The sequence below is a fragment of the Odontesthes bonariensis genome, chromosome 2, assembly GCF_027942865.1.
Source record: "Odontesthes bonariensis isolate fOdoBon6 chromosome 2, fOdoBon6.hap1, whole genome shotgun sequence".
In the NCBI taxonomy this organism is placed as follows: Eukaryota; Metazoa; Chordata; class Actinopteri; order Atheriniformes; family Atherinopsidae; genus Odontesthes; species Odontesthes bonariensis.
This window is the reverse complement of record NC_134507.1, coordinates 33559453-33583744: the sequence shown is the minus strand read 5'-3', so window position 1 is coordinate 33583744 and position 24292 is coordinate 33559453. Positions and strand designations below refer to the sequence as shown.

The 24292-nt window shown below is 44.3% G+C and overlaps 6 non-coding genes and 1 pseudogene across 6 annotated transcripts; 4 read left to right on the top strand and 3 right to left on the bottom strand.

The window, feature by feature from the left end:
• Window positions 1–7228: 7228 nt before the first annotated feature.
• On the top strand, window positions 7229–7419 carry LOC142367661 (U2 spliceosomal RNA). The gene has a single exon (XR_012767145.1). It is a non-coding gene; the product is annotated as a U2 spliceosomal RNA (small nuclear RNA).
• A 364-nt stretch (window positions 7420–7783) lies between these two features.
• Window positions 7784–7902, top strand: LOC142370884 (5S ribosomal RNA). The gene has a single exon (XR_012767917.1). It is a non-coding gene; the product is annotated as a 5S ribosomal RNA (ribosomal RNA).
• A 614-nt stretch (window positions 7903–8516) lies between these two features.
• LOC142374203 (U5 spliceosomal RNA) lies at window positions 8517–8629 on the top strand. The gene has a single exon (XR_012768662.1). It is a non-coding gene; the product is annotated as a U5 spliceosomal RNA (small nuclear RNA).
• A 5924-nt stretch (window positions 8630–14553) lies between these two features.
• Window positions 14554–14661, top strand: LOC142370756 (U2 spliceosomal RNA; annotated as a pseudogene).
• A 78-nt stretch (window positions 14662–14739) lies between these two features.
• LOC142401101 (5S ribosomal RNA) lies at window positions 14740–14858 on the bottom strand. Its single transcript, XR_012773072.1, has one exon. It is a non-coding gene; the product is annotated as a 5S ribosomal RNA (ribosomal RNA).
• Window positions 14859–15222: 364 nt separating this feature from the next.
• Window positions 15223–15413, bottom strand: LOC142367652 (U2 spliceosomal RNA). The gene has a single exon (XR_012767143.1). It is a non-coding gene; the product is annotated as a U2 spliceosomal RNA (small nuclear RNA).
• Window positions 15414–15717: 304 nt separating this feature from the next.
• On the bottom strand, window positions 15718–15830 carry LOC142374263 (U5 spliceosomal RNA). Its single transcript, XR_012768678.1, has one exon. It is a non-coding gene; the product is annotated as a U5 spliceosomal RNA (small nuclear RNA).
• Window positions 15831–24292: the final 8462 nt, after the last annotated feature.

Genomic DNA, 24292 nt, shown 5'->3' with positions numbered 1-24292 from the left:
AAGGCAACATCATCCTTCTGTCTCATGATCTCAGTCAGAGTGATCATCTGAAAATGTTCCTGCCACAGGTCAGTATCTGCTGGGTCGTGTACACACAGAGGTTTAGACTGGCGCACAGGCGGCAGCTGATAGAAATCTCCAACAGCTAAAACTGACATTCCACCAAACGCTCTCTGGTTGCCTTTGATCTGTTTCAGTCCTGCGTCCACATAAGCAAAAAGAGGCTTTGAAACCATGGAGATCTCAGCGATAATGATGATTTGAGCATTAAAAGGTTCAGATGTGAGTTCATCCAGTTGGTTAGCGAGTCCTTGGATTGGTGCTTTCAGACTGCGTGGAAGCTTCAGCAGAGAGTGCAGTGTTGTGCCACAGATGCTGAAAGCTGCAGTTCCAGTGAAAGAAGAGAGTAAAACAGTTGGCTTTGATATGGCAAACTCCTCTGCATGTAGCTGCAGTTTGCTCAGTATCTTAGATGCCTCTGAGTAAATGCATTTCATCAGGTGGGACTTTCCTGTTCCTGCATCACCGTTGACATAAAAGAAAAACTGCTCTGGATTTAGGCCACACACAAGTTTAATGCAGCAGTCTCTGATAGCATGGAACACACAGGCCTGCTTCTGCTTCAGGTTCTGATACATCTGCCGCAGCACAGCTGGATCCACAGCTGGGGGTTCTCTGATGGCTCTCATTTCTGTCACAGCAGCAGACTGAGGACAATAGTCGGGCACATTTTCCTGCTCATCGTCTGGCTCTCTTTGCTGCAGCTCATCGTCACAACTTCAGATTCAGGAGCCAGATTCCACCATTCATCCATCACATGCTCTCTGCTCTCCTCAAACTCTACAAGTGCATTCTCAATCTCCTCAGTGTGTTTCTCATATTAGTCTCTGTGTGTTTGTATAATGTTTTTCACGCTCTCAGGACGGTTTGAGCCTGGGAGCTGCACCCAGCCAGAGTTGTACAAAGACTCGTAGGTTGGAAGATGGGCACTTGGTATTTCATACTCGGATCGGTGAGGAAGGTACAGTCTCAGTAATCTGGCATAAAACTGCTCGGGCTGTTTCTCCTTGGAACATTGGTAATATCTGATGACAGAGGGCTTATCATTTTTCCGCCTTTGGACAAATCCCAGCTCATTCAGAAGTGGTGAAACACCATCACGCTTTGAGTGGTCTGCACTGACAAACCTGCAGCTAGCAGCAAAATCAGCCGAGCACATCTCCTCATACTCTGGGGTCTCGGGTCTGGCTTTGTATTTGTCACTCAAACTCGTCATCCAGACATTACGAGACTCTGACGGGGTGTCCTCCAAGAATGACATGGGGCGACTCATTTTCACTGGACTGTCATCAGTAGGAATGAACACAACACTGCGTGAGCACTTCTTCATCTTTATTCCACATGCACGAGTCACACACTCCTGAGCACTGATCTCTCTCTTTCTGGAGTCAGCCTGCATGACAGCTCTCATCTCATCACACTCATTAACTCTGTCCATGTTGGAATTCTCCATGACAGTTTGCAGGTACTCTGACTGACCACTTTCCTTCTTTGGGATGTATTTAGTCAGATACTGTACACACGAGTAAGCAGCTGCCCTGCAGTGAACATCATGTGCTGATTGGCTGCTTTATCTGTCAATCACTGACACTGCCCACAGGAACAGGACAGTATATTCAGCAATAAGGTAATACTTTCTGCTGACATGGCAGACTCGCTTTAACTGGAAACACTTGAGATATTTATATTACATTTACATTATATTACAACAACAGATATTTAGATATAAATATAAATGTATGTTTATCCGTCAAGTTAAGCAGTTATAGAAGTTTGTTGAAATTTTGTTAATAGTACAAAAAAAATTTGTGTCTTACAATGAAATCAAGTGACAGGTTTAGGATTATTACAACTTCCATCTTTCAAAGTGTTTTTCAGCTGAAATCCTGTCAGTTTTAGCCCTGTTATATGTGTAACCTGGACGTCTTGTAGCTGTTGTACTGTTATTTAAGAGTCGTAACCTTTAATTTTATCACAGTAACATGGTGTGTTAGACTTAAATGTTATAAAATGTAATCTCAGCAAGAGACATTATTAAAACTTTAATCAGAGTTCCCCAAAATGACTAATACGGTGCATGATTCTATCATAAGTTCAATGGATACAGTCAAATTTGCATGAGCTATGTACTGACCGAGGGATCGGACCTGTCCTGCATAATGTTAATCTCCCCCTTTTGTGTAAATGGCAGAGCAGAGCCTTCCGTTATCAGGCCCCTCTCTGTGGAACCAGCTGCCAGTTTGGCTTCAGGAAGCAGACACCCTCTCTACTTTTAAGATCAGGCTTAAAACTTTCCTTTCTGATGAAGCTTATAGTTAGGGATGGCTCAGCTGAGCCTGAAACATCCCATAGTTCTGCTGCTATAGGCCCAGCCTGCTGGGGGAGCTCCCATGATGCACCTCTCCTCTCCATGTACATGTGACATCATTGTTGTCATTAACTTGTTCCTCTCTCTCAGCAGGTGTCCCTGGCCTGGTGTTCCGCTGCTTGTTGTCCCCTCTTTTCTGTCCTCTCAGCCCCAGCTGCTCCAGGCAGATGGCCGCCCTTCCTGGTTCTGGTTCTGATGGAGCTTTCTTCCTGTTAAAACTCAGTTTTTTCTTCCCACACTTCTGTGCGTGCTCGGGATTGAACAGAAGTTACGGTGCATTTTGTAGGATTCCTTAGCTAAGCTACTTCTTTTAATTGTGTCTGTGTTAATAAAACTGAACTGAAATGACAAATAAATGAACATGTGCATCTGTACTGTTATATGTTACGTTAAAACAGAGTACTGAAATATATCTTTATTGAATAGATGAATAAATCTGAAGTCTGATTCTGTCCAGGGTTTCTTCCAGGTGTCCTCCCTCTGTCACCATCTCACATCTGAAATTCCTCTCAGTAGTATTTCAGAGCTGAGCCTTGGTTGGGAGAGTTTTTATCTTCACTTCATCTTCACAGACTATATTACCACAGCAATACAACTGAGCCAAATGCTGGATTTAAATTCATTTTTATTAGATTTTCAAAGAAACTTCATTAATAAAAATAGAACATAAAACAATATTAACTATGTGTAAACTATATACATATATATGAAATTTATTCTGCCAGAGGGCAGGGTCTTTCCACTGCCTCAATGTTAATGATTTTTTTCCCAATATATTTTATATTTAGAAAGACTTTACCCTTTTCCAGGGCTCCCACAAGTCCTGGGAAATATAAAACACTTCGGTGCTGGACATGAGGAGCTCCAGCACCCCCCTTGTGCTGCTCTCCATCACGCCCATCACCTCCACTCCAGCTGCCTCATCAGTCACAATCAGCACCTGCCAAAACAAACAGCACTTATGTCCCATAATACCTTGCAGCTAGATATTAAACCCCTTTCTTACTCCTTGTTTAATTCTTTAATCTCTTTCTCAATTGTGTCAGATCATTTGCCATTTTATGTCTGTATAATATACACTAGATTGCCAAAAGTATTCACTCACTCATCCAAATAATTAAATTCAGGGGTTCCCATCACTTCCATGGCCACAGGTGTAGAAATGCAAGCCCCTCGGCATGCAGACTGCTTCTACAAGCATCTGTGAAAGAATGGCTCGCTCTCAGGAGCTCAGTGGATTCCAGCGTGGTGCCATGATAGGATGCCACCTGTGCAACAAGTCCAGTGGAGACATTTCCTCGCTACTAAATATCCCACAGTCAGCTGTCAGTGGTGTTAGAACAAAGTGGAAGCGACTGGGAACGCCAGCAGCTCAGCCACCAAGTGGTCGGCCACGTAAAATGACAGAGCGGGGTTTGGAGGTCTGTAGCAATGGACTCTGCAGAAGGTTGGCGACCTTTCTGCAGAGTCAATTGCTGCAGACCTCCAAACTTCATGTGGCCTTTTACATGTTTAAACCAGAGAAAACAACTCCTTGTATGTGCCTACCGACTTGGCAAATAAAGCTCATTCTGATCCTGATTAGAATGTGTTTTTAGATTAGATGAATTAGAATGCTTTTTACTTCTACATTGCTGTAGGGTGTTGTGTGCAGGAAGTCCCCTCCTGCATCCATGTTGGACTTTAAGTGGGTAATCCTGCACTGGCTGCCGAGGTCCAGCTCCTGGACTGCAGCTTCCCGCCACAGCGTGAGGGAGGCAGAAGCTTTATCCTGTACAGAACACAGTATGAGATGTCAGAACTATAAAGGCACCAGAGATTACTCTGTAATGTGCAGCCTACAAGTGACCACAGTAAACATATAAACAACCAGCGCCGCAGAAAGAGACAGTTAGCACACTCCCATAGACTACTAAGGTACTCACAGAATATGAAAGTTATCTTATTTTATCTTCCCTTATCTAGAAACTACAGAGGTTGTCCCTCCTCTCCAATCCTCCCGTTCTCTGGTCTTACCTGCTGCAGCTTCACCTCACGCAGCGGGACCTCCTCTCTCCCACTGCGGACCTTTTTCACAGCTGAGAGCTAAATAAGAACAAGTTCAATCACTTAGTGATCTAATTAGACCTAAACATGTCATTGCAACAGCTTTTCTGTAATAAAACATTTCAAATACTGGTCATTAGACAATAAAGCTGCAGAAAGTCTGTTGTTTACAAGAAAATCACAAATTTTTACTGCATTACTTTGTCTACCTAAAATGTTTGTATCTCTGAATTACAATTAAGCACGGTAATTTATCTGAGTGTATTAGTGTGTTCTTCTGATGAAGACAAATCAACATACCTGAACAACTTTGCCCTCCAGTGTGAGGAGGCCCTTTGTCCCCTTCACATTCTTTATAGTTGTATGCAGGGACGGGGGAAAGAGGAGGGCTTTCCTGCAAAGGGGTCCATCCTGCAAACCTTGCAGCACCAACCCCGCTCCGTGCTGTCAGAGGTGGAGAAGATCATTAGGCTTTCCCTGGCCCTGCCCATATCTGTCACAGCATCTGAGCGCTCTTTCTCAGCCTGAAAACCTGGCTGCGCAGCACCATGACGCAGGAGAGACTAACACATTTGGCCATTATGAACACTCACAGTGACCTTACGGATAAATTGGCTTAAACAATTTATCAAGAACACATCTTCAATTTGGAACTTCATACCGAATTTAATTTTCTCTAAATTAGGAGGCCTAAATTTCTTTTTACTTTGTAATTATAATGTTGAAAAAATCCCCTCAAAACTATCCTACTTTCATAAACAGATGCTTCTTTCTTGGTCATTGATCTGCAAACATAATTTTCCCCCACATAGATACTACATATGGAACAATATTGGTATGAAGTTCCAAATTTAAAATGTGTTCTTGATAAATTGTTGCCAATTGCCAATTTATTTTGAAAATATTAATACCACCTCAAACCAACTGGGTTATGTGTCGCACACGGAGCAAGACACCTGAGCTCAGCCACTCTGCTGGGAAATAATATGGGCACGGAGCGCAAAAAGAGCGAGATGAGGAGGTAACTGGGCTATATAGTCCATCCCACCTGCAGTAAATGGCTATTTACCCTTATTGCGTGTGCAATTAGGGCCGTCATGACTCATAGGGTGCGAAAGCATCTATGCTACTACACCAGCCTTCACCATTTCCCCAAGGAAAGACAGCGCCAGTGCATTATGAACCTCATTTATCCTCCTCTCTGCATCAAACACATTCATGCTGCCTTAACTGAAAACTGTCATTTCCACCTTGCAAATTTGAAAGTCAGGCCAAAATGCCATCGCTGTCAATTTGGGGAAAACGGAAAACTCATGCTACAACATTTCAAATGTGAGACTTTCAAAGTAATTAGGCTTTGGAACTGTTCAAAGGTTTTAAGATAATCACAGGACTATGGTGGGAAACCGCCCAAACTCGCCTTAACCATGGCCTGAACAGGCTAACGTTATGCCTGTTTGGTTCGTTAGCTAGCTAACTAATGCTAACGTTAGCTAGTGAACGCTAACTGTCAGAGCAGTAATTAAAACATATTAACAAACATACTTGCTTGATAACTTACCTTATTTATTCTTCTTCAAAAGAATTAAAAAAACTGGACTCAGCAGGCTGCCCTCAGTGCCCCGGCCTGTGTGCTGGACTGCTGCGTTGCTGACATAGACCTAATATACTTTGCTGAGCGGGAGAGACTGAATGTCGCATGCATGCACACTTCTTCTTCTTTGAATGCGCAGTGGGAGTGAGACTGTGTTGCTACTTATTGTTGAATGAGCTTCACTCTAAATAAAGTCATCTTCACTGTAAACACTAAGTTTTTTGCATTTTTCACCATGCAACTAACTTTTACTTCATAAAAATCAGTCATAAGTGCATATGGTAATTAACCTAGTAAAGTTAAAGAATGTATGTATGTCAGGGCAGCTATTGGACTTTACAGTGAAGATGTATTGTATATAGATAATCCATGAGCCTAGTCAAGCGGTGAAGTTGTAAAGCAATGAGATTGCTGAGATTTTCTTATGAGAATGAGAAAAAAGTGATCAGAGCTTCATCCTCTGTGGCTGTTTGACTGTTAGAGCTTCCAGCTGCCTCTAACTCCCACACCTCAAAAAACAAATGTCCCTCACAGGGTAGACATCTCAGGTGATGTTCTGACTGGGGTGGTTTATATAATCTATGTATAGAAGTGTTTGTGTTCTACCATCCAGGTATAGACAATAGTGATCCCTCAGCTACTATTTATAACACTCTGCTGTCAACACAAATAATTATTAACTTCCGTCACAGAAATGGATGTTAATGACATGATTTTTATCCACAAGGACAATTCTTTCCAATTCTTCAAAAAAATACAGTTATATTTACTTCTGCGTCCTGCATGTCTTGTGTTGAAAAATTTGCCGATCACCCTGTGACACACACACACACAGACGCACAGACACGAGGAAGTTAACCAGCTTCGGCTGCTGCTGATTGGTTGGCAGACACCTCTGTTTCTATTGGCCCTCAGTCTCCATGTTTCTGATCCTGGACCTGCTGAGATGTCCCAGGCCATTGTTGGTTTTGATCCTCATACATTTAACTTTGTCCTGAGCGGGCGGGAGTGCAAAGTTGTACCATCTGAAACGGCTGAAGAGTGCTCACTGCAGCGGGTGGGCGGAGGTGCAAAGTGACGCTTTGTAGGCAAAAAAAGAGCACCGCCACAAGTGCGCATTGTGCCAGGAAGGGCGCTCGGACGTGAAACAGTGGAGGGTTATCGCTTCTCGGCCTTTTGGCTAAGATCAAGTGTAGTATCTGTTCTTATCAGTTTAATATCTGATACGTCCTCTATATGAGGACTACATATTAAATGGATTTTTAGGCACAGGGGTTGAAAAAGGGGCTTGCTCCGTTCACTCCACGCATCGACCCGGTACTGCAGTGCCGCCGGGAACGGTGCACTCTTCCCAACTCTTGTGAAATAACAAAACCAGCTGTACATGGTGGTAGTTTCAGGGAGCCATTGTATTCTGACTTCTAAAATGGAACTATAATCTTTAGAAAAGACGCAGTTTATGAGCACGTCGTGGGATTGAGCTTCCCTGGTTTCTCTGTATGACCATGAACACCAAACTACACACAGAGAACAGAGGAGCTTGACAGACACACACTAAGTTATCTGAGAGTCCCATTTTCAGCTGCAGAGAACAATCACATCAGGGAAGTCGACGTGCAGGCTCAACATCAGCCTCTCAAGCCAACTCTCTGGTAAAATAGGGGCAACGTATGGTTCCAGCACCTATGTAACACATATTTGTCACGGGGACTGTGGCTTACGGCCACACCGCCCTGAACACGCCCGATCTCGTCCGAACTCGGAAGCCAAGCAGGGTCGGGCCTGGTTAGTACTTGGATGGGAGACCGCTTGGGAATACCAGGTGCTGTAAGCATTTTTCTCTCTTGTCTTCTCTTCTCTCTGCATGTCTTTTGTTGAAACATCTGTTGATCACCCTGTGATCCATCTTGCTGATCCTGGATCTGCTAAGGTGTCCCAGGTCATGGTTGCCTTTGATCCTCATACATTTAACTTTGTCCTGACAAAGGAGCAGTTCCAAAAAGTCAAACAGGGACTGCCTTTGCATTTGACGCAGTCAAACTGCATGCGCCTGGAGAAGCCAAAAGGCTTACAGCACCTGGTATTCCCAGGCGGTCTCCCCATCCAAGTACTAACCAGGCCCGACTCTGCTTAGCTTCTGAGATAAAACTCTGGCTTTTAGTCTGCGAAAAGAGAGTGAAAGTGAACTCCACTTTGAGATGGCTCTGGGATTGGGCCGACTGGGAGAATTGCTTGAAAAAAAGCTCTACACCCAATGAGCGGTCAGAACAAAGCCTCAAGACCCCTAGTCTTTTGCACAGAGTAAAAGACAAAGCAGCCATTGAATAGGGCCCGATTGTTCCTACCTGGTCGGCCGAGGAGCCAGCGTCTCAACCAAGCAAAGCTCACCGTGGGGAAGGTGGCTATGCCAACTAGCCTGATGCACTGCTCCCGCAGTGTCAAATTCTCGTTCTCTGGTTTCTCTTCATAACGTACAAGTCTTTCGCCTTTTACTAAAGACTTCCGTGGAGAGCAGCATTAATGAGTTGTTTCTATTTTTGGAAGGCTTTACCTTTGCGGGTGAAGCCCAATCTGTCTGTGCAAAGGAAATCTTCTTGCTGTGCCAAGTGACTTCTCGGAGTAGAGTCACCTTATTTCTTGAGACCGTGCCCGTGTTCAAAGCCTGGAGCGCTAAATTGTTGTTGTTTGAATGGTGCTCAGTGGAGCGGGCGGGAGTGCAAAGTTGTACCATCTGAAACGGCTGAAGAGTGCTCACTGCAGCGGGTGGGCGGAGGTGCAAAGTGACGCTTTGTAGGCAAAAAAAGAGCACCGCCACAAGTGCGCATTGTGCCAGGAAGGGCGCTCGGACGTGAACCAGTGGAGGGTTATCGCTTCTCGGCCTTTTGGCTAAGACTGCGATCGCCTCCTTTGGGTGGACTATTTTATGCCTTTTTGGCATCAAATTTTCTCGCTTTGGAGGTTCTTTTTTGCGTTTGATCAAAGTATTCCAAGTCTATTGTAGTTGGAGTTCTTTGTATTTAAATTTTCTTGTATTACCCTTTTTTCCCAGGTATTTACTTTTTGAAAGAGTTTCAGCTGAAACAGGGTCAGTGGCTTTGTTCCGGTTTTTTTAGAGGAAGGTAAGTATCCATTTTTAGTACCTTTTAATCCACTTTTTATTCTTTTATTTGGTTTTAGTGTGATATTTATTAGTGTTCTTTTAAGCATTTTATTTAAAAACTGTTTGTGGTGCCTCCATCATGTCGGCAAACTATGCTGGCATGAGGAGGCACCACAGCGCTAGATTTTTGTTTAAAGAAAATGAAGGAAAGCCCATAGAGATGTCCAGATTGGACTTCTCTCGGAAGCTAATCCAAAAAACATTGAACTTTAAGCCAGACGATTTAAATTGCATCCTCTCATTGCCTTTTAACAAAGGTTTCGATGTCAGTTTTCGCACTGCAGCTTTGCTGCAGGAGTTTTGGACAAGATTTGAAAATGTGCAAGCCCAGTTTTCTGCGTTTACTGTTGAGAAACTTACTGACAATACTCTGAAGACAGTAATTGTCAGAATGTTCAATGAAATGGTGAACGCAGAAGATATCTGTATATGGTTGGGAAGATTCTGCACTGTTAAAGGCCAGGCAATGAAGGTGAGGGATGTCGACGGCATCTGGAACTGCGCCTGGAGGGTCCCCATCCAACAATGGCAAGACCCCCAGGGCTTCCAGGGCCTGAGACATCTCCCATCAATGATTGTCTTGGGAGAAAACAGAGGCTACATCCACTACCAGGGACAGCCCAAACTCTGCCGCAAGTGTGGGGAGCACGGGCACCTGGTGGAGGCCTGCACGAAGGTGTTTTGTGGCAAATGTAGAGGAATCGGTCACACCTTCGAAGAGTGTACGAATGGCAGAAAGTGCAATCTCTGTGGAGAATCGAACCACCTCTTCAGAGATTGCCCAAAATCTTTTGCCAACAAACTGAAATCCAAAAAAACGCGAGAAGGAAATGGAGGGCAGACCGAGGCAGTTAACGAGCTACTTGAAACAGCTGGGCTGGAAAATTCAAACTTCCCGCCAAAATCCCTGAATGGTGGACAGCAGTCAGGTGAGGCCGAGGAGGGGGAGGGGCCTGCTACACCCCCACCAATGGAGAGCTCTGGAGAGGAGGAGGAGGTGGTGCAGGCAGAAGGCGGAGCTAGTTCAGAATGTGAAGAAGTCCAATCACAGGATGATAGCGAGGATGCCTCCCTCCCCGATGCCCAGCAAACAAAGAGGCTTGCATCAGAATTGTCCTCTGATTCTCCTATAGTCTCAGAGAAGAGGGGAAGAGCTGGGACTACCTCAGACAGTTCATCTGTGGAGGAGCCCAGAGTCTTCCCCTCCAATTCACCAAATGAGGTCTCTTTTTTAAATGTAGTTCTGCAATCAACCCCTAGAGACTCAAAGTTTAACAAAACCTTGCAACAGAGGCCAACCCCCAGAGTCCGACCGGGGAATAGAGCTCAACACCCTCGCCTCTCACCTGTAGAAGTGAAGGAAGAGCTCCGTTCACAAGAAATTACATAACTGCTTTTAAGACATTTTAAATGTTTTTAACCCTCATTTAGTCTTTTAAGATGTCATACCTGTTGTTTTTAACCATACTCATGACACTCACTCTCTCAACTATTAATGTGAGAAGTGTAAAGTTGAAATTTAGAGCCCAGAGTGTTTTATCCTTTCTTAGTTCTTTTAAGTCAGATGTTCTTTTAATACAGGAATGCGGCCTACCGTTTTTAAAGCACTACAGACAGTGGGAGGAGATGTGGCCACAGACATCATTGTGGAGTGGATCCAACCAAAACAAAAATGACGGAGTGGCCATTTTGATCAAAAACCCTCAGGTTCTGGTGAAGGGCAGCACTGTGGTGAGAGACGGACGGGCACTTTTAGCACATTTGACTTTTATGGGACAAGATTTTAACCTCTTAAATATTTATGGCTTTAACGAAAAAAATGACCGGTATGACCTTTTAGAAGACCTGCAGTCCCACATGCTAGGTAGGGCACCACTAGTTTTAGGGGGTGATTTTAACTGTATTTTAAGCAGGAGTGACAGAAAAAGAGCAGGGGAATTTTTTAAAGTTGACAAAACATCGGTTTTATTACAGGGCATATGCAAGGATTTTAAACTTCAGGACTGTTTTAGGACCATGCATCCCAGAGAGGAGGGCTTCACCTGGTTCAGTGGTGATGGCACCAAAGCCTCTCGTATAGACTACCTTTTTACACGGGACTGCCCACCAACCGATGCTAGATTGACCCCCGTTTTCTTTTCTGATCACCTGATGCTTTCCTGCACCCTATCACTCTCTTCGGGTGTGACTTCCGGAAGTGGTCTGTGGAAACTAAACTGCTCCCTTTTAGAAGAAAATGAAATAGTTAGTCAGTACCGGGAGCAGTACCACGAGTGGCAGACCCTTCAAGACTTTTACGATACACGTGCACACTGGTGGGAAATGGTGAAGGAAAAGACCCAGACTTTCTTTAGACAGGCAGGTAGGAGAAAAAAGAATAGGGAAAACAGACGCATGATGGGACTGCAGAAGCGACTACAGCGCTATTTTAAATTAAACCAACAAGGGATGGATTTTAATGATGAACTTAAACAAGTGAAAACAGAGATGTCGATTTTAGCAGATATTAAAAGTAAGGGTGTCATTTTAAGAAGCAGGGAACGAGAAATAGAGGAAGGAGAGAAGTGCACAAGGTATTTTTTTAAGAAAATTGTGAATAAAGGGGGGGCAATTTTAAAGCTAACAAAAGAGAACGGGTGCACAGTTGATTCAATGGAAGAAATTAAAGAAGCTGTTGAACAATTTTATCGTGAACTGTACGAGCAAAAACCTGTTGAAATGGACACCATGACAGAAGTTTTAAATTTCATAGAAAAAACAGTAAAAGACAGTGTGCCTTTAACCCAAGATTTTACAATTTCAGAGTTAAATAAATGTTTTACAAATTTTAAGAAAGGGAAGTCCCCAGGACAAGATGGACTTCCCTTGGAATTTTATTTGACCTTTTGGGATATTTTAGCACCTGACTTGTTTACTGTTTTTATGGAATTTGAGCAACTTGACCGACTTCCTGACAGTTTTAGAGCAGGGATAGTGACTCTTCTTCACAAAAAAAAAGACAAGACTGACTTGAAGAATTGGAGGCCGATTACACTTTTAAACTTTGACTGTAAACTTTTTAGTAAACTTTTAGCCTCACGTATGTCCTTGTTTTTAGAAGACCTGATTCACCCGGATCAAGCCTGTGCCATCCCGGGGAGGAAGATAACCGACAGCCTCGTACTGATCCGAGACACCATCTGTTATGCGAGAGACAGAAACATTCGGCTAGCAGTCCTAAATTTAGACTTTGAGAAAGCCTTTGATCGGGTCTCGCACCAGTACCTTTTCCAGGTACTGCAAAAAATGGGGTTCCCAGAAAGGTTTATAGCTTGGGTGGGTCTGCTGTACCGGGGCATTACCAGCAAATTCCTTGTTAACGGGCATCTGACAAAAGCAGTAAACATCCACTGCGGTGTCCGTCAGGGTTGTCCGTTATCTGCCCTCCTCTACATCATCTGTGTGGAACCACTGGCACAGAGTTTGAGAAGGGACCACCGAATCAATGGGGTGAGAGTCCCGGGGAGCGGGGGACTATCGACAAAGTGTGTTTTATATATGGACGACGTGAATATTTTATGTACAGACCTAATATCCATCAACAGGACTCTGGACTTGACTGACTGGTATGGACGGGCCTCTGGGGCAAAACTAAACAGAAACAAGACCCAAGCCCAATTTTACGGGCCATGGACAGCGACTGAGACTGCAGGACTCCCCGTGACTATAACCCAGACAAAACAGAAAATACTGGGGATTAATTTTGACAAGGAAGGGGGAGGGACATCAAACTGGCCAGACGTGGTAGGGAAAGTAAAGCAAAGACTAGGATACTGGGGACTTAGAGGACTGACCATTGAAGGAAAGGTTTTAATCATCAAAGCCGTGATTTTACCTTTGCTTTTACTAATCAGTTCTGTTTTTATCCCACCTAGGAAAGTGCTTTTAGACCTGGACCGAGCCATTTTTTATTTTCTGTGGGGCTCCAAGTGGGAAAGACTGAGGAGAGATGTAATGAAGAAACAAAAAGAGAAAGGAGGAAAAGGAGTGCCTGATTTTTATTTGTTTTTAGGAAGCAGATACACTACACTGCACATCCTACAGGCCACAGACCAATCCGGAAACCCCAAAACTAAAGCAATGACACGATTCTGGATGGGTTCTTACCTCAGAAGACTGAAGATTTTACCTACCGACCTAAAAGTGCCCGTGTCTTTTAGCCTGCCACCATCCTATGCTTTTATCCAGACGTTCTTAAAGCATTTTAACTTGGAGGCAGAGGAGTTGCATGTTTTAACAAACCACCGCTCTTTGATTTCTGTTGTGCAGGAGCGGGAACCAGTGAGTCCAGTGCGTGGGCTCGCGTTCGGCGAGCCCTCAACAGTTTGGTGCAACGTCAACCATTCCGCTCTCCCAAACAGACTCCGGGACCTGTCGTGGATGGTGGCTCATGAGATCCTCCCAGTCAGGTCCGTTATGCACTCCCGGGGCATGTCAGCGATCTCAACCTGCCCGCGACCTGGTTGTGGCGCGCCCGAGTCGGTGAGGCACCTGCTCTGGGAGTGCAGCGCTGCTGCAGACCAGTGGGCAACAGCCGGCTCCTTGCAATTCCCGTACTTGCCAGCAAGGGAGGTCCTCACAGCACAACTCGTGCTCTATGGGGTGAGCCAAACAAAAATAAAAAAGAATGACTTTGCCAAGCAGTGGCTCACCCTAGCCGCTATGAAAGACGCCATGTGGACCTCCAGGAACTTGCTGGTGAGGAAGCGCATGCAGATCCCCCCCCGTGGCTGTGATCCGGATGGCCGCAGCAGCGGCTCAAGCGGCCGGAGCTGCAGGCGGCGGGCCTAGGACACATCCACAAAGAAGAATCGCCTCTGTGCCCATTCGGATGAAGGAGCCGGAGCTACACACAAAAAGGTCAAAGCAGCGACGGCCTGGCTCTCCGGGTGAGGCAGGTGGGAAGGAGCAACAGGGTGGGGATCTCCTCTGAGCACCACGACAGGATTCCGAGAGACCTACTGTTTGGGGGAGCGAAATGAGTTTCCCTGGGTAGGGACTCACTGCGCTCCTGCACAAAAAATGGACTTGGAAGAGAGCATTTTAACTAATGCACTCCTTTTTAAAGAAACTCAATACAAACTGCTACTCGTATGAGAACTACTTCACATGTAACTTTTACCTTAGACAACATTGACTTTATCTGTAATATCCCACAAAAAACTTGTTTTATTGTTCTTTTAAATGTGGTTATACAGATTACACTTATTTATTGATGTTTTATTCATAGGTAAAACAAATGTCTTTAATATGAAGTTTTTGTGAAAATAGGATGTATTAGTGTCAATAAATTTTTTCAAAAGAAAATCTGTTCTTATCAGTTTAATATCTGATACGTCCTCTATATGAGGACTACATATTAAATGGATTTTTAGGCACAGGGGTTGAGATCCAGGATCAGCAAGATGGATCACAGGGTGATCAACAGATGTTTCAACAAAAGACATGCAGAGAGAAGAGAAGAGAGAAAAATGCTTACAGCACCTGGTATTCTCAAGCGGTCTCTCATCCAAGTACTAACCAGGCCCGCCCCTGCTTGGCTTCCGAGTTCGGACGAGATCGGGCGTGTTCAGGGCGGTGTGGCCGTAAGCCACAGTCCCTGTGACAAATATGTGTTACATAGGTGCTGGAACCATACGTTTCCCCTATTTTACCAGAGAGTTGGCTTGAGAGGCTGATGTTGAGCCTGCACGTCGACTTCCCTGATGTGATTGTTCTCTGCAGCTGAAAATGGGACTCTCAGATAACTTAGTGTGTGTCTGTCAAGCTCCTCTGTTCTCTGTGTGTAGTTTGGTGTTCATGGTCATACAGAGAAACCAGGGAAGCTCAATCCCACGACGTGCTCATAAACTGCGTCTTTTCTAAAGATTATAGTTCCATTTTAGAAGTCAGAATACAATGGCTCCCTGAAACTACCACCATGTACCGCTGGTTTTGTTATTTCACAAGAGTTGGGAAGAGTGCACCGTTCCCGGCGGCACTGCAGTACCGGGTCGATGCGTGGAGTGAACGGAGCAAGCCCCTTTTTCAACCCCTGTGCCTAAAAATCCATTTAATATGTAGTCCTCATATAGAGGACGTATCAGATATTAAACTGATAAGAACAGATACTACACTTGATCTTAGCCAAAAGGCCGAGAAGCGATAACCCTCCACTGTTTCACGTCCGAGCGCCCTTCCTGGCACAATGCGCACTTGTGGCGGTGCTCTTTTTTTGCCTACAAAGCGTCACTTTGCACCTCCGCCCACCCGCTGCAGTGAGCACTCTTCAGCCGTTTCAGATGGTACAACTTTGCACTTCCGCCCGTTCCACTGAGCACCGTTCAAACAACAACAATTTAGCGCTCCAGCTTTGAACATGGGCACGGTCTCAACAAATAAGGTGACTCTACTCCGAGAAGTCACTTGGCACAGCAAGAAGATTTCCTTTGCACAGACAGAATGGGCTTCACCCGCAAAGGTAAAGCCTTCCAAAAATAGAAACAACTCATTAATGTTGCTCTCCACGCAAGTCTTTAGTAAAAGGCGAAAGACTTGTACGTTATGAAGAGAAACCAGAGTACGAGTATTTGACACTGCGGGAGCAGTGCATCAGGCTAGTTGGCATAGCCACCTTCCCCACGGTGAGCTTTGCTTGGTTGAGACGCTGGATCCTCGGCCGACCATGTAGGAACAATCGGGCCCTATTCAATGGCTGCTTTGTCTTTTACTCTGTGCAAAAGACTAGGGGTCTTGAGGCTTTGTTCTGACCGCTCATTGGGTGTAGAGCTTTTTTTCAAGCAATTAAATATTTCAAGCAAAATAAATACAGCAGATTAAATCTATAAGTTAGTGTAAATATAAATATATATGGCGAAAAAACACTAACTTCATGGTCGCACTGGAGGAAACTCAGGTATTCTGCAGAAGCACAGGAGTTCATCCCCTTCAGATTATGAACATCTGACATTGATTCCTGCTTTTAAAAGAATCAATGAGAAATCCCCAGTGAGACGACACTGCCACCAGGAGGTCAAATTGGAACATTACACTATTGTTTGGATCCAGCACTGTGTTCTTCAACAACCTTCAGTTTTACAGATCATTACGGAGGTGGAAAAAGTAAACACAAACTACTGAAAAACACTGAAGCACAGAAGCAGCGCTCAGTGTGCTTTGGGAGCAGGAACCCCAGAAAGACTTCTGGGGACTGAGGGGATTTTCCTCATTTTTACGTCCCTTCATTCATTTGCCTTTTTCAAGCACTTGTTATTACTTCTTTGAATTGGCTGATGTGACAATTCTTCTTGCTGCTTCCTGATTTTGATTAGTTTCAGGTGTAGTCTGAGTAAGAGGAGAGAATAATGCAAAACAAGAAACTGCAGCACTGATCAGACACGGCTGGATCTCAACAGGAAACACTCACTGAGAACCAGATCTAACGTGTGACTTCCACTGTGAGTCAGCTCAGTTACAAACTGGGTTTAACTTCTGAGGTTCGTCTCTGACTGAGGGACTGTCTCTGTCCCGCTAACAGCCCCCCAGCTAGCTCGCCATGTTTTGCCACATATACACAACATGACGGGGTTCATTCGGGGGAGGTGACTTCACTGATGACCATCTGCATACAGGAAGACAGTCCTGCGTAACATTCAGTCGCTACAGCGACTGTCTTGCATTTCTGGTGGCTACTTCCTGTTCAGCCAGGACCGTAGCGCCAGTCGCTAACACACAAAAGTCACCGTGATCACATCTTTAGGACAAAGTGGGATTTGTCAGTGAGATTCTCCCACTGTGAGCGGCACAAAGCGCTTTCTAAGAAACTCTTCAGGACATAATAGCTGTGGGGACGTAGTTACCACAAGAACACAATACAACTCCAAGTCTGTGCTGAACATTTTCCACTGAAATGCTCAGGGTACGCCAAACACAGTCAGCTTAAAACTAAAGGGAACAAAAACAGCCGAAGCAGGTTTAAATCATCAGCGTTTGAGTTTGTAGATACAATCCAATAAAGTATAAGGGTGTCGTGTGCACACTCTGCCACCGGGTGTTCTGGGTAAGTTGTGTAGCCGTCGGGGCAGAAGAAGAAGAAGAAGAAGAAGAAGAAGAAGAGTTGTGGAATAAAACAATGTGAGCAGTGCGACTGAGAGCATCTGAGATTACAGCAGAATGTCTTTTTGGTAAATCTGCTCAGTACCTGATTGTGTGAGTAACTGAGCAGTTGTAGAAGCAACAAACAGATCAGTTCAGTTTTCTCGTGTTAAACGGTTCAATTCAAAGTACCGTTAGCCTGCTTAGCTGCCTTTTCCCTCAGTGCAGCCATGACGTTTGGACTAAAATCTGTTCACACGTCTGAGTCCAACACAACAGACATTTGAAAGAGTTTCACAGCTTGAAGTTGAGCCTCGTGCCCTTTTAGTGTTGGAACAGCCTTAACTTTCAGCTTCAGTCATGAGCATCATACAGCTGTCTGGGAAGTACAGGGAACAACTCCAAACCTTTTTCAGACTGCGTTAAAGATTCCTGGGTCTTTGGGGAAGATGATAAGGGTCAACTTTCCCTCGTAACCAAACACACATTGTCTTCAAAAATATCAGTGTAGCAAAAACAGGAAAAGCATGAGAAAAGTTAACATCTGACCTTTAATGAACTGCAGAACAATAAAATACAGAGGATACATAAGATTTTTAATCTGAACAAATGCAAGGCTTCTGATTGGTAGTTCCTCTTGCTGCTCTCAGGTGAATGTTTGCTTATCTGCCGTAAAAATTGTTGTTGATTTAAGCCAATCATTTCTCTGCAGTGTGACTACGTTGGTGTCTCTTTAGACGACCTAATCCAGTGAAAGCTGCCCCACACTGACCACAGATGAAAGGCTTCTCTCCTGTGTGAATACGTTGGTGCGTCTTTAGACTACCTAATGTAGTGAAAGCTGCCCCACACTGAGCACAGCTGAACGGTTTCTCTCCTGTGTGTATACGTTGGTGTCTCTTTAGATTACCTAATGCAGTGAAAGCTGCCCCACACTGACCACAGCTGAACGGCTTCTCTCCTGTGTGAATACGTTGGTGCGTCTTTAGACTACCTAATGTAGTGAAAGCTGCCCCACACTGAGCACAGCTGAACGGTTTCTCTCCTGTGTGTATACGTTGGTGTTTCTTTAGATTAGATAATTGAGTGAAAGCTGCCCCACACTGACCACAGCTGAAAGGCTTCTCTCCTGTGTGAATACGTTGGTGTCTCTTTAGATTACCTAATCTAGTGAAAGCTGCCCCACACTGACCACAGCTGAAAGGCTTCTCTCCTGTATGAATACGTTGGTGTCTCTTTAGACTACCTAATGTAGTGAAAGCTGCCCCACAATGACCACAGCTGAACGGCTTCTCTCCAGTATGAAGCCTCTGATGATACCTCAGATTTGATCGTTTGATAACTTTCCCACAGTCCTTACAGCAGTGCCATCTGGATCCCTCTTGGGCTCCATGTTTCTGCAATGACAGAGAGGAAGAAGACTTAGATCCTTTTGAAGTTCACACAAAAGATTTATCTAAGCTAACCTACGCTAACCAACATATTCTAACTGGACCTGGACAGACCGAGCCACACAGGTCTCAATGTCTCAGATCAAACGTGAACGCTGAGGGTGCGTTTATAAGTGCCCTCAGCTATCAGCACTGTGCTCTGATGTGTTCTGCACACGTTCAGCTTTTTAAGCAGTAAACTCTTTCTTTTTGCTCTTTCACTAATTCTTTTTGTCATAATGAAACTGAAAAGGAACTTGAGCTACAATATTTCTAAATGATGGAAGGAACCAGAGTCTTGTCCAAGTTGTTCACTTAAACACCATGTAGAGGTTGGGCTGAAAAAGGTTGATGGCCGCTGGTTTAAAGGAATAAAAGTAACAGTGGTGGTAATACATGACATTCTTTACACTTAACCTACTTGATGTGGTTCAACACTTTAAGTACCTCGGGCTAATCTTTGATTCTAATCTTAATTTTAAGCAACACGTTAAAAAAGTCACAAATCCAATTAAATTTAACTTATCAAATTTCAAACATGCGAGACCCTTCCTGACTATGGAGTCAGCGAAGACTTCTACGCATGCAGTGATACTTCCTCGTATTTCCTACTGTTATACAACATGGTCACATACATCAGAGTGCAAAATCTTGGACTTTGATAGCTATCAGCTGTTTTTGGATGTCTGTCTCATCTTTCAGGTTTCCAAAGGATTAGCCCCTCCACTATTACATGATTTCATAAAGACAGAATCCTCTAGAGTAAACCCCAGAGCACTAGAGGAGACTGATGTGCAATGATGCAGGACTAAGTTTGGCCAAGTGGTGGAGTCCATCAGAGGAACAGTGCTGGAACACACTGCCAACTCGTGTTAGAAACTGGGACAATTCCACCACCTTTAAAAAGACCCTTAAACAGTGGTTGAAAACAGCCAGAGCTGCTCTCATGGGTCACCTCTCCGTCTTTTCTCTTTTGTGTACGGACTCTTAACTTTGATGTGAATCTTTCAAAAGATTCCCTGGAAGCGTTGAAGCTTGCTAGCTTCAGCGTCGTGTTAGATTAGCTCAACCGAAAGAAGACGGCTGGCGAAATTCACGAAAGGTTGGTATTATGTGCACCTTTATAAAATCACACATTAAAAAGTCCTATAAAAATATTTTATATTTTTAATACAATGTTGTCCCGTCCCAACCCGACCCATAGCAAACAAGCGATTACGCCTTCTTTATAAAGTTAACTAGTCGCAAGTTTGCCGTAAAAAAAAAAAAAAAAAAAAAAAAAGTAGTTGAGTTGTCGAGGTCAAAACACTAGCAGCTGTGAATCATATAAAGTAGGTTTTTTAAACTCTTACACTGAATGTTTGCTGCTTCAGTCCAGACGAGTATTGAAAAATATTTTCCGCGATTGAAAAAGAGACGTGCGTGTTGAGGATGAGGAGCAGCCTGAACCGGAGGTATCAGTCTGAAACAGCTGAACAGTCCGACCTGTGTAATTAGCTATGTTATTCATTTGTTTACAATGAAGATGTGAATATTAATACAATAAAGTTCTGTGTGACCAATTATTAACAAAGGAATTATTTTGAAGAATTGTTATTTCTAAACCCCCCCCCCCGTGGCCCACCACCACACATTGCCTTCACATCTGTGGGAAACACTGAGTGTCCTAACCAGTGGCGGCTCCTGACATTTTTTTTAGGTAGTGCAATTTCCAGTCTGTGAAAACTGCATCAGAGTGAGCTGTGCGAAGCTGAACCGATTGCACTGATGCAAACCTGTATAATTTGCCAATCAGTTAATATTACACCTTAACCATTATTTATTTATTTTCCTCATATTGTTCCAGGATTCTATGAAATAGGTAAACACACAAGCTCTTAATGATAAGATTCATTCAATTTTCATTCTAAAGAATGTAATTAAAATGACAGCATATAAATCCAAGTCAAGTGTTTATTGAAGTTTTGGAAAATAGGACTTAGAAAAGCATAACCAGTTGTCAAACATGGTTAAGTGCAGCTTACTTATGTGAGATTTCTCTCTTTTTTAAATGTAATACTGCACCATTAACAATGAATGTGTCATTATACATTCTGCTATCACTGTCAACATTATATAAAAGATTTAAATCATTACAAGTCAATGACTGAGCACAAAAGTTATTTAGCTACATCAAATACTACCTGGAAAAATAGCAGGGTTGGTGGAGCCCTCTGTTTCATCTTTGCTTCGCAAGGCGAGCTCGAAAATCCCACAAAATTCTTCCAAACTTCTTCGTAGAATGTTTTTTTTTTTTCTTTATTGAAAACCACAACGTTACAACAACAACGTAGTAGGGCTGGCACGGTATATGTATTCGTACCGAACCGTCACGGTACGGGGGTCACGGTTCGGTACGCGCATTTCCACGCAGAATACACACGGTACGGAAGTTTTCTTATTTTGCAAGAGTTTCCTTCAGGACCCATTTAAACACTGCCACATGCAAGCTCTGATTGGTCCGTAGAGATATACGCTTTCGGACAGAGTAGTTATAAGAACGCAGTTATCAGAACTGTCCTACTCGAATTTCGTTCTGATAACTGTCCTTCCCCAGCGGAGCTGTTTCAGTCTTCATTCGCACATGAGTCGGGACTGATGCGGCGCGCGCAGCCGTCTGCGTCAGTGACGTGTTAGCCGTTAGCCGTTTAGCGCTACATTAAAAAACAAAACAAAACCGGTAAAAGTAGAAAAAACACCACCAAGAAGCTAATATGGAGAGCGGGAAGGCCACCGTGTTCATGGTCTGCATGATGGTGATATTAATCATGGACAATCACATCAGGCGTCTAATATCGAGGCTGGAAGAGCACACAGAGTCTCAGGATCAAGCGCAGGCGATACTTCTTCGTTTCACGAAGGAAGAAAGGAGAGCAGCGCGCCGCAGACAAAGGAGACCGGTGTAAGTTTAACTTATTAAACACGCGCCGGTTCTGTCTGTGTGGTATGATGAAACATTTCAGCCGTGATAGCATGACATGGGGCGTAGCTACCGACCACCACACACCTACGTCAGATGTGTATGTGTTCTATAGAACCATGAAAAGACCCGACCAATTACGTCTCCCAAAGGTATTACAGTAACCCCTGGATAGAATACATGCAGAGCAAAAAAATTATAGAAGCAATTGGAATTTACATCTTATCTGCTATGCGCCCATATTCCACTGTAGAAGAGGCAGGATTCAGATATCTATTACATGTGCTCGAACCTCGCTACACGCCTCATTCGGCACTGTACCGAAAATGTACCGAACCGTAGGGTCCGTACCGAGGTACGTACCAAACCGTGAGTTTTTTGTACCGTTCCACCCCTACAACGTAGAATGTTTATCTTTTCAACGTAGAATGTTCATGGTCCCGCGCAACAGACATATGACGAAAGCACGTTGTGCGTCGTTTGTGCGAGCACATAAACCCTCATAGAAAATGCATTGGGAGCAGGATTTTTGAAAAAAACTGACGGACCATTCATGTCAATGGGAACTTCCATCCATTGTCTATACCGCTGAATCAGTCGATCGGGTCGCGGGTGGGCTGGAGCCTATCCCAGCAGTCAATGGGCGAGAGGCGGAGTACACCCTGGACAGGCCGCCAGTCCATCGCAGGGCCACATAGGGACAAACGGGACAAACAACCATGCACGCTCACTCCTAAGGACAATTTAGAGATGCCAATCAACCTAACATGCATGATTTTTTGGACAGTGGGAGGAAGCCGGAGTACCCGGAGAGAACCCACGCATACACGGGGAGAACATGCAAACTCCACACAGAAAGGCCCCAGCTGGGTGTTGAACCTGGAACCTTCTTGCTGTGAGGCGACGGTGCTAACCACCACACCACCGTGCAGTCAATGGGAACTTCCTGGTGCAAATTCGACCCTGACAGAAATCGCACAAAATGGGCGTAGCAACACCAGGCGGGACCTTAATCTGATTGGACAATGACATATACAACCAGTTTGCCTAGTAGATCAGTCCCGCCTTAGCAACTAGATTAAAAAAAAAAAAAAAACTCCGTGTTTGGTAGTGCGTCGCACAAATCGCCCCTATGGAGGAGCCACCACTGGTCCTAACCAAATAAATAAGAAATAAAATAAAAACGTCCTCCACACTGACCTGTGGCCCGGCGGACCCAGAGGATGAGCCGGCTCTGTTCCTGGTGGAGGGGTTCAGCTCCTGGTTCTGCTCCTGGTTCTGCATCAGCTCCTGGTACAGCTCCTGGTTCTGCTCCTGCTTCAGCTCCTGGTTCTGCTCCTGCATCAGCTCCTGGTAGTCCTCCTGGTTCTGCTCCTGCTTCAGCTCCTGGTTCTGCTCCTGCATCAGCTCCTGGTAGTCCTCCTGGTTCTGCTCCTGCTTCAGATCCTGCATCAGCTCCTGGTTCAGCTCCTGGTAGTCCTCCTGGTTCTGCTCCTGCATCAGCTCCTGGTAGTCCTCCTGGTTCTGCTCCTGCTTCAATTCCTGGTTCTGCTCCTGCTTCAACTCCTGCTTCAGCTCCTGGTTCTGCTCCAGGTTCTGCTCCTTGTTCTGCATCAGCTCCTGGTTCTGCTCCTGGTTCTGCTCCTGCTTCTGCATCAGCTCCTGGTTCAGCTCCTGGTTCAGCTCCTGGTTCAGCGCCTGGTTCTGCTCCTGGTTCAGCTCCTGGTTCTGCTCCTGGTTCTGCTCCTGGTTCTGCTCCTGGTTCTGCTGCTCCATTCTGGTTCTCCGACTGATGGACTCTGCAACAGTCAGCACAGACGATAAGATCCAGCTGTGGCGTGCAGCGTGTTAAACCACACCCACTTTTCTTCTTCTCTTGATAACCTTTCTGCACAGTTTTTAACCATCCAGTCACATTCCATTAAACTCATTATTTTGGTTTTTATTTAAATCCCTGTTAACTTTAAGATGCTTCTTTAAAGACCCACTAAGGTCACAGTTCAAAATATTTGTAGCTTTTTGATCAAATTCAGAAAAAAATGTAATAATATACTCTGTAAACTGACACCCACTGTGTGCAATATCCCATAAATCTCATCTGAGTCAGTGTAACACCATCAACTTAAATCATTTTACTACATTAAGACAATGACCCCGTTTGAGGAAAGGGTCCCAATATCATCCCAAAGACTGAGGTTCAGATTCTCTCCGTTTCTAAACCTGTTCTCATTTCCAGAACCTTTTTATCATGTGCTCAGTCCTTGTTGATTCGTGGATAAAAGAAAATATTGGATATGTAAAGGAAACTGAATAATGAAGCTTTCATGAGACACGTCTGAAGAGGACAGTCAGACTGTCTTTTAATGGGCTTCTGAGTGTAAATCTGAGAAATCAGACACTGATACTGAGGAGAACTGGATTTCTACTGCTCCTGTGATACTTTCCTGGATCACCCACAAGTCTTTATAATAATGCTATGACTCCTCTTCACACAACTTAAACTCTTAATGTAATTAAAGGATTTATATTGACCATAATTAAGTCCTATTTTAAGATCTAATCA